The sequence below is a fragment of the Vespa mandarinia genome, chromosome 6 (assembly GCF_050613455.1).
Source record: "Vespa mandarinia isolate Hongniang chromosome 6, ASM5061345v1, whole genome shotgun sequence".
NCBI lineage: Eukaryota > Metazoa > Arthropoda > Insecta > Hymenoptera > Vespidae > Vespa > Vespa mandarinia.
The window spans coordinates 5,822,501-5,832,500 of record NC_140815.1 but is presented as its reverse complement, the minus strand read 5'-3'; the positions used below and the strand labels follow the sequence as shown (position 1 = coordinate 5,832,500).

The window sequence follows — 10,000 nt, the reverse complement described above, 5'->3', positions numbered from 1 at the left end:
GAGAGAGAGAGAGAGAGAGAGAGAGAGAGAGAGGGAGAGAGAAAGAAAGAGAGAGAAAGAGAGAGAAAAAGAGAGAGAGAGAGAGAGAGAGAGAGGGAGTAATCGATTTATCCGATTAGTTTTTGTATGTTCTACCCGCTGGAACTCTAATAAACTGGTTATAATAATTCTTATCTTATTTCAAATTTTATTAGCCTCAGGACGCAGCCTTCCTCGGAGTTATAATATTGAAGAGAGAATCCCAGTCACACCTTTCTCCCGAGAATTCTCAATGTGTTTACGACGAAAAATTCTGTGGGCGCGTAGTCCGACTCCGATAATCTATCGCGCGTAAAAAGAAGGATTAAGCGAGGACTGCGAACAAGGGAGAAAAAGAGAGAGAGAGAGAGAGAGGGAGAGGGAGTGAGGAAGGGGAGAGTGAATATGTCAAAATAAAACGACGTTAAACGTGCGAGTAAAGAAAAAAAGAAGAGAAAATTTTATGCCCGATCTTTCATTATAATCGTATGATAAAATATTATCGACCTGAGGAACATTAAGTTTACGTGGCTTTTTGTGTAACTTTAATAAGCTTAACTAGTTATACACAGTATTTACTTCTGATAGAATCTTTGAAAATTCGTCCGAAAGATTTATCGGACGAACGCGTAAAGAAGGAATCTCGAAAGGCTCGTTACGATTCATGTTAAATACGCATGTCCCGTTAGCATGTACAAAGTCAGATGAGGGGGACTAAGCATAAAGAAGAGGCTTAAACTCAGCTTCGATAATCCGTGTGCCTCCTCAAAATTAAATAATGTCGACGTGTGTGAGACACTCGGGACGGTAGCGACGTTTCTCTCTCGTCTCGTCTCTTCTTTCTCTTTATACACCGGGTACATACATCGGCCCTACGTTTTCCCGTATTTACGAGAGGACTGCGTTTTGGCGAGTCCCCATGGCCGTCGAGGCCTTTCGGTGGACATAAATTTCGAGAACGGACAGACTCGTTAAGGTCAAAGTAAAGAACGCGTGCTTGGGATTCAACAGGATTCGTCTCTCTTCCTCTCTTTATCTTTTCTCCCTCCTTTTCTCTGTCTCTCACTCTCTCTCTCACTCTCTCTCTCTCTCTCTCTCTCTTTCTTTCTCTCTCTCTCTCTCTCTTGGGATCGTTAAGAGTGTCCGAATTTTACAACGGGCTCTCTACTGTCTACGACTCTAAAGTAAATTAAAATTTAAGCTTTTACTGCTTCGCAATACGTACGCTCGACTTTATAATTATTGGGTCCCCCTGTTATCTATATTAAAAAAGTAAATTAAAAGAAATAAAAGAAAGGAATAATAAGCAAAAGGAAAAGAAATAATAAAAATAATAAAAAAGAAAAAAAAAAAAAGAGAGAAACGAAAGAAAGATAAAAAAGAAAATATAATCTTCGTGTTTAATCATCGTACTCGTAAAAGAACGATCGGAATGTCAGTTGTATGGAACAATGAAATAGGAAATAAATTATTAAAAAAATGTTTGGTATTCTCTACGTCAATATCGATGTCTTACAAAGGGAAGAGTTCAGGCAGAGCACGTGTCGCGTAAAATCGAGCTTTTCATTGGTCCAAAAGGTAGTGTGCGATCGGATTATGGAAATAGCCGAACTCACGGGCTGCGCCTTCTCCTTCATCTCATTCCTTGCTTTCTTCTCTCCATGGACTGGGCCCTAACTCGGCTCTTTATTATTGTAATGCCCAAAGTTACGGCAGTGCCGTCTTGCGCCAGGCTCTCTGATATAAGGCTTAATTTATGAAAATAATATGAAATAGGAGCCGGCATGCGGCTCCCATCGCGTTGCGGAACGTTAGAGTTCGAAAAGAGGCAGGACCCTTACCATTTACCGAATTTCTTCTTCCTCTACACCCGCCCTCCTCTCTTTCCTTTCTTCGTCCTTGCTACCGGTCTTCGACGGATTAATAAATCGATGTGATGTAGCCTGCGTGGTCAACCAAAGCACGTTCTTTCTTTCCTAAAAAAGCATTCTTTACAAGAAAAAACGTAGGTAGGTAGGTAGGTAGGTAGGTAGGTACGGCAAATTTTTGTATGGAAGAATTTTTTTTCTTTTTCTTTTTCTTTTCCTTTTCTTCTCTCTCTCTCTCTCTCTCTCTCTTTCTTTATTTTCTTTTTTTCTTTTTTCTTTTATTTTTTTTATTTTTTTTTCATCGTTCGAAAACCACCTTCTCGACTCGTTTTACGAAGGAGAATCTCGTTTTCTCGAGCACACACGATCACGCCTTCGATCGGAAGCTACGAAGCCTCGAGCGAGGAACTGCGACTCATCTCGATTAGGTCTACAACCTTCGACAACGATCACGTGGGAATCGTAACAAGTGCGGCTCGCGGGAGGTCGTTAACTGCGTACACGAGTGAAAGGTGTTAGATCTAATCGTGGAAGATTACCGCGAAAATTACACTCCATTACACCGAGAAAATCCGCACCGACGAACCGTTAAATCGCCTGTCAATGCCTTCATGGAATTTTCTTGACTCTTCGCGTTTCTCCATTCGCATTTTCTCATCGAGAAACAAATTGGCAAGATTATCGCAAAAAGAAAACCCGTTGGCATTTCTCTATATAATAAAATCGTAATTCATTCTTATACAAATCATATATCCCCTTCTGAAAATCTAATTTTAAGAAGATCTAATTTTAACTTAATTTGCCGTACCTCGCGTAATTAGTATTAAATTCGAAATTACGTCTATTTGCGTTTCTCGAAATAACTTCGTCCCATTTATTCTCTGTCTCAGTAACAAGGAGCTACACTCGTCTCGGTAAGTGTTGTTCAAAGGTACGCATCAGAGGTCAAAGGATACATGCGAAAACTTGTATACGTAGGCGTTACGAAACCAAACAGAGCGAGAATGAATATTATTTTTTTTATTCTCAACATACTTTTTTCTCTCCATTTCTCTTCATTTTCGCAAGAGTTTTTTCCTTTTTCTTTTTTTTTCTTTTTTTTTTTTTCTTTTTTTTTTTTTTTTCCTTTTTTCTTCCATTCTCAATAGTTCTTTTGCGGTTTTACTTCTCATCGATGCCTTCTCTTTTCTCTCGTTATCGTTTTTCCCCCATCATATGATCCGAGGATTTCTTTCATTACGGGGATCAATTTTCTACATGATAAATTGAGTATCGGAATTTTTATTAAATTCTCTTGCTGGTATACGAACAGAGAAAAACATTCGGTATTGACGAGGTAGGTATTACGTGTTCGCTTCGATTTTTATGAGAACAAATAGAGGATCCCTTAAATTAAGCGTCCTTCGTTTATAAACAATAACCGTTTTATTCTCTTCGTATCGAAGATTATAAAAGATAATAAATAGGTAGAAAATAAAAATATCTTAGTTTCATAGGATGAAGAAAAGATAAGGTATTCGTAAAAAAAAAGAAAACAAAAAAAAAAAAGTAAGGAAATAAAGGAACTAATAATCGTGCCTGATGCACCTGATTTATTAGTTTAACGAGCGCGTAGCAGCAAAAATCCGGCCACTTGCCCGAGAGCAAACCGACCGCGCGCGAACAAATGTTTGGCCTCCCAAACAGGCAAGTTAAATTTTCGAATGGCTGGTTATATCTGTTCCGAAAAAGAGAGAACGTACAAGAGACGAGTACCATCGATGGTTGACTAAAAAAAAAAAAGAAGAAAAAAAAAAAAAAAGAAAAAAAAGAAAAAAAAGCGAAAAAAAATCACAGAAGGGACAGCAACGTATTCGGTCATCTATAGGGATAGAGGGGACAAGGGAAAAAGAGAGAGTGCGAGAAAGAGAGTGAGAGAGTGAAAGAGAAGAATGATAAGAGAGAAAAGAACGAATGGAAGAACAGAGGGAGAGTGGAGAGCTAGACGGCAAATAAAACATATTGATGTTTGCAATTAAATCGCCCAGACAATGGACAAATACCGATTTGCTCTTGTGGCCTGCACAGTTCGATTTAATAAATATCCACCTATTAATTTTCTCTCTCTCCCTCCCTCCCTCCCTTCCTCCCTCTCCTCTCTCTCTCTCTCTCTCTCTCTCTCTCTTTCTCTCTCATCATTCTACCTTTGCTCGCTTCTTCTCTACCAACCCCCAAACTCTCTCTCTCTCTCTCTCTCTCTCTCTCTCTCTCTCTCTCTCTCTCTCTCTCCCATTTTCGTACTCTTCCTCCTTTTTTTTTTCCTCCAGCAAACTCTCGCTTCGAACTATTTTATTCCCGTTAACCTCACGTATTTATCCGCGCGTTTATTTTGTGCTTGTTACGCGCGTTGTGGCTGCACGCTTTACGCAAATTGCGGGATAACCCGTCGCTTCTGACGCTCGTTTGCATTTCATTAACTTTACCTTCGACCGATCCTCTTTTGAGCGCATCCTCGTCTACCTCTACCTCTATCTCTACCTCCATCATCTCATCCTCATCCTCTTCAGCCTACTCTCCGTTTTTGTTCTCGTTAAACGTAGTCGCAAGGAAGATGAAAATCGTTCATTTTCTTCTAACGATACGAAGAGAAAAGCTTCGATCGATTTATCCTACTCGGGGTATTTCAAAGTTACGTTGGATAAGAGAAAAAAAGAAAGAGAAAGAGAGAGAGAGAGAGAGAGATAGAGAGAGTAGCGTAAGCCACAAGTCGCATAAGGCGCAAAGAAGCGTACCGAGGGTGGAGAGAGGAGGGAAAAAGTGTAGAATAGCCGAGTCGTTGGAGCCGAAAGAAGCCCTTCTCCAACGTTCCTCCTACCGTTCTCGGCATGCAACCGATACCCGTTTTCCCTTCACAGAGTTTTACTTACTCGCGGTGCACCTTCCCTCTTTATCCATCTATCTACCTCTCTCTTTTCTTGTTTTCTCTCTCTCTCTATCTTTCTCGTCCACTCTTTCTTTCTCTTTAGGCACGCTCTTTCTGCACGGTACCACCGTGGGTTTCACGTAGAATAGTGGATGCACATGCACTAGGGCGCCCTTTCTCTCTCTCTTTTTTCTTTTTTTTTTTTTTTTTTTTATAAAAGGGTGTACGTTGCCGTACATGTAAAGCAGATACGCGTAATAGCGTTACCTCTCTTTCTCTCTCTCTCTCTCTCTCTCTCTCTCTCTTTTTGCACGTTTAACACCCTTCTCGAAGACCTTCAGTTTTCTTTCTATCTTTTTCTTTCGTAAAAATCCGTATTATCCCGGAGAACGCTTCCTCCCTCATTTAATGCAACGAGAAGTGACATTTTCGAGACACCTTTCTTTTCATTTCTTTCCTATTCTTTCCCTACGTTATTGTGGAATTTTTCTTATCGTATACAAAAAGCAATAACGATCGAAAGCGTCCCTCCTAGTAATGTCTTGCTATATTACACTTTTATTCTTTATTTTATATATCGTGGCATATACGGTCTGTTCTTTTTCTCTTTTTTTTTTTTTCCTTTTTTTTCTTTCACACGACAAAACATTGGAATTCCATGAAATGGTCGGTATCGGTCATATATTCGTCTCTATCAAGAAAGAAGGAATAATGTATTCCCAACTTTTGCATATCTTTGCATAATCACGATTTCGATGTAGTCCTCATCTTGGCAGACGGCTTTCACCTTACTCAAACTAGCTGGAGAAGTGTTTAGATGCTTTTAGCATTAAGAAGTTAACATAATTGAATATAAACTATCGACGATGACGTTTACAAGATTCTCGAAATGGAAGTCGAAACGAAATTGGACCTTAAAGAATGTGATCGGCGATACGTCGCTTCTGGATTCTAAGAAGTTGTTTGTTCCTTCGCTATTGGATTGTCTGTTAGAAGGATGAAATTTAAAAACAATTTTAATTACGAAAAAAAAAAACAAAATTACTTTCCTTTTCAAGAAATCATTTAACATTTACAGATAGAACGATTGAAAGAGTAATGAAGAAAGAAAAAAGAAAAGAAAAGAAAAGATAAAAACAAAACAGATTTCTCTATAAAGGAATATATCTGTTTCTATATATGACAAAAATTCAACGTACGTAAGAATGATAAAAGAAGAAAAAAGCATTATTACAATTTACAAAAATCACCATAAACCAACTAAAGTATTTTAAATCTCGACAAGACATTTTCGTGTATGATTATTCACATAAATCAAGAAATAATTTTCTGTACTGTACCCCGCGCCATCTCGCATACATTAAATGCTTTGGTGTATCGAAAAGATTGCGTGTAATAATATATCTAATGTATCAAAGCTCGATATGGTGGCCTTTAAAAAAAAAAAAAAAAAAAAAGAAAAAAAACCGAAATATCGATATTTTATCTATTTCGAATTTCCATCAAAGTCTTGGAGTAGGACTTTTAACCTACTCTATCAATATAAGACGTTGATGTTCGAAAACTGAACGTATAAAATAGCGAAAATCCCTGTGGTAACTCTGTGTTATATGCGAAACCAGCAAACTCATCGACTCGGTGATCGTCAAATTATGCTAATCGCCGTATACGAGAGCGATACGGGCCGTTTTGGGCGAGCCACGCTCGTAACCATTCGTCTCCGGGCCGAGCCCTTTTGGACTACCGCGTACGAGAGCGTGCGTAATGTACGAAGGGCCATTCCATTTGGGAGACAGCAATGGTTACGGTGATGGAAGTGGTAGTGGTGGTAGCGGGATGCTCGTTTGCCCGAATACGGCATGGACTTCTGTGCTCTCCTATTGGGGTCTCTTCCGGTCAGGGTCAAGGTTCGCTCGCGTGCACGTGTTCGATATTATTTCGCGCCCTCCCAGCTTCGGCTCACTGCGTATATATCTGATCGACTCTGTTTCTGATTACTCCCCGAAATCCCTCGGAGAGTATTTAATTAAATGTCCGCCCTAGCGGCGCAACTGAAAATTAATATTCTAATAGATTAATTGAATTAATGGCCTGTCCGATGAACCGATGATATCGTGCTCTCGTAATTTTCGATACGTAACGATATGCATTGCATTATTGTTCGATCGTTAGAGGATGTAATATAAATGTTTCGTGGTAATACAATTAACTATTAAAAAAAGAAACTTTATTCAAATTGACAATCATTACGTCGAAATAAATACGAGAATACAATAGAATCTTTTAGCGAGTACTTAAGTACATGTGTGAATAAATGAGCTATTTCGAAAATTGATCGTCACGAAGGTATCGTAATATTCGACGCGTTAAGGTGAATCCTGATAAAACCTTTTCGCATTTGATTCATGTTTCTTTTAAACTCGGTGTCTTCTTTCTCATAGTCTACGAACACAAGAGTTTTATTTTCTTTCTCAACTTTCTCTAGATATTTTTTATCTCTTTCTCTCTCTCTCTCTCTCTCTCTCTCTCTCTCTCTTTTCTACCGTTTACCTTTCTTACTCGTTTTCAACGAGAAAAGAGGAAAGAAGAAATGGGGAAAAGAAGCAAAGCATACTTTCACTTTACGCGCACGAGCGAACGATAATTCGAGCGTGACTACCGGATAAATGTGTATAGGAAGACGCGATTCCGGTAACAAGTTTGCAGTTTAACGACACGAATCGTCGATCGACTTACGTTCAACCCCTACTACAATCTTCGAATCCTTTGCCTTCGAATACAAAGGAGTCACGGGGACGAGGCTCGACGACGCATAACTTCTTATACGAGCGATAACATTGTTCTATATATATATATATATATTTCTCTCTCTCTCTCTTTTTCTCTTTCCCTTTCCCTCTCTGTCGATTTTCCAAAGGGTGCCTCTATTTTTATGGTATCCCACGGGAAACGACGATGACTATAACGACCGTAAGAGTCAGAAATGCTGACGCGTAGACAATTCGCGAATAAAAAGGGAGAAAAAGAAATAATTCGTGTAGAGGAGTCCGTCGGTGGACGACGAAGTCGCCTCGACGGCGACGAATCGTCGCGTTCAACGAACATGAATAATTCAGTGATATTTTAACGACTGTCGATCGTTCGCTTTGACACTGATCATCGCTCACATTCTATATAGTATATAAAACTACGAATAGCACGTTCGACTCCTTCGGCAAAGAGATAACGAGCCTTTATAATGAGTGGATTAAGTTATGAGCCTTTGGATAATCGTAGCGTAACTATTATCGTGACGTCGATTAGTGAGTCTAGTTACATCGCGACGTTAAATCTTCCAATAATACCGAACGGAAGGGGAAAATATATATATATATAGAGAGAGAGAGAGAGAAAGAGAGAGAGAGGATCAAAGGATAGCGTGATTCATCGCAAGAATAACTTGGATAATCGTGATCCTAAGTGATTTCAATTTTTTCTTTCTCTTTTCTTTCTAATTTTTCTTTTTTTTTTTTCTTTTTTTTTTTTCTTTTCTTTTCTTTTCTTTTCTTTCGAGAGACTCGACTCGTGTGATTCCACTGAACGTCTCCGAACGTTTTATCATCGAGTCCAGTCCTCTCCTCGTTTATGAAGAAGGCTCGCAGGTGCGTGCGAGGACTCGAATTCAACGTTGCATCCGGTCGTGTCATTAAAGCGTGAATTTATCGTCTTTCACGTATACACATGTCTACGACGTAGGTACTTATACACACACACACACACACACACACACACACACACACACACATATATATATTCGTAGTTACCTATACGCACACGAATGGTTAAAGAAAAGTATCTATGTCGATGTGAGGCACGCGCGAACACAGAAAACACGTCCAAAGAGTACGTTCGATCTCGCCGTGGGTGGACACCGATATTTGAGTGATTTAAAAGCACTTTGCCCGGTAACAACCCGACGTCGCGACGTAGGTATATTGCATATATTGGACGCATATGCATATCGAGAGACTCTACGAATAGGTACCGCCAAATAACGAACGCGTTCTCTCTACGTTTTATGATCTTTCTCTCTCTCTCTCTCTCTCTCTCTCTCTCTCTCATCTTTCTCTCTCTCATCTCTCTCTCTCTCTCTCTTTCCTTTCTATCTCTCTCTTCCCACTGTCAGGTAGCAACATCGATAGGTGATTATTTGTCGTGAAAGAGCGAGGGAGAGAGAGAGAGAGAGAGAGAGAGAGAAAATGACTGCATATTCATTCCGATGAAGTACGACCTCGTTTTCGACAATTGGATACGACCCGATAAAGTGTATTTTTTTTTCTTCCATTACGGATACATAATATAGAAGTAGATATGCACTAAATCTTCGTGGTAGGTCTCTAGCGACTTGTCTCTCTACTACCTTTCCTTTCCTCTTTCGTTATCTCTCTCTTTCTTTTCTTTCTTTTTTCTTTCTCTTCTTCGTTTTTCTTTTTTCTTTTTTCTTTTTTCTTTTCTTTTTTTTTCTTCCCTTCCGCGATATATAACTACTCGAAAATTACATCGACGAGACACTTCATTGACGATATAAAAAAATTCTCATGTAAGTAAAAGATAAGTTATAACGAGTCGCTTAATTCCTCGAACAACTTCACTTCTGGCGACTTCTACCTATCTCGTTCGAGTACCGTTATAAGTACCTACCTATCGTGGAATTAATGAGAATTGAAATTTTTATTTTTCGAAAGTAGGAAAAAAAAAAAAAAAAAAAAGAAAAAAGAACAGAAAGGAGAAGAAAAAAGAAGGAAAGGAGAGGAAGAGAGCGTGGTAGGTGGCGACCTCGCACAGTCTCGACGCCAAGCAACATCTGTCAAGGAGTTCTCCGCGCAAGAAAGATACAGGAAAGTATGTGGTCGCTCTCAAAGAGAGGCACACGAGATCGAAAGAGAGAGAGAGAGAGAGAGAAAGAGAGAGAAAGAGAGAGAAAGAGAGAGAAAGAGAGAGATAGGCAGGCTGGATAGGTAAAGGTGTGGGCCAGACTAGGTAGAGAGGGGTAAGGGCACCTAGTAAATACCTGTACTAGCCAAGCAGGTCCACTCGGAGCAGTGAGCCTTCTTCTTCTCCTCCTCTTTCTACTTGTGTTGCTCCTCTTCTTCATCCTCCTCCACCTCCTTCTTCCTCCCTCCTTTCTCTATCTCTTTCTTCCACCTTCGACTCTTACCGTTACAAGACGCTG

The 10,000-nt window shown here is 39.6% G+C and overlaps 1 long non-coding RNA gene across 1 annotated transcript in view; it reads right to left on the bottom strand.

Annotated features, from left to right (window-relative positions):
* Positions 1-1,563: 1,563 nt before the first annotated feature.
* Positions 1,564-10,000, bottom strand: part of LOC118441058 (uncharacterized) — a 12,547-nt gene continuing 4,110 nt past the window's right edge. Inside the window, exons 2-3 of the long non-coding RNA XR_004837994.2 lie at positions 1,860-1,994; positions 1,564-1,755 (exon numbers count right to left, since the gene is read on the bottom strand). This is a non-coding gene — a long non-coding RNA (uncharacterized LOC118441058). The remainder of the gene's footprint in view (positions 1,756-1,859; positions 1,995-10,000) is intronic.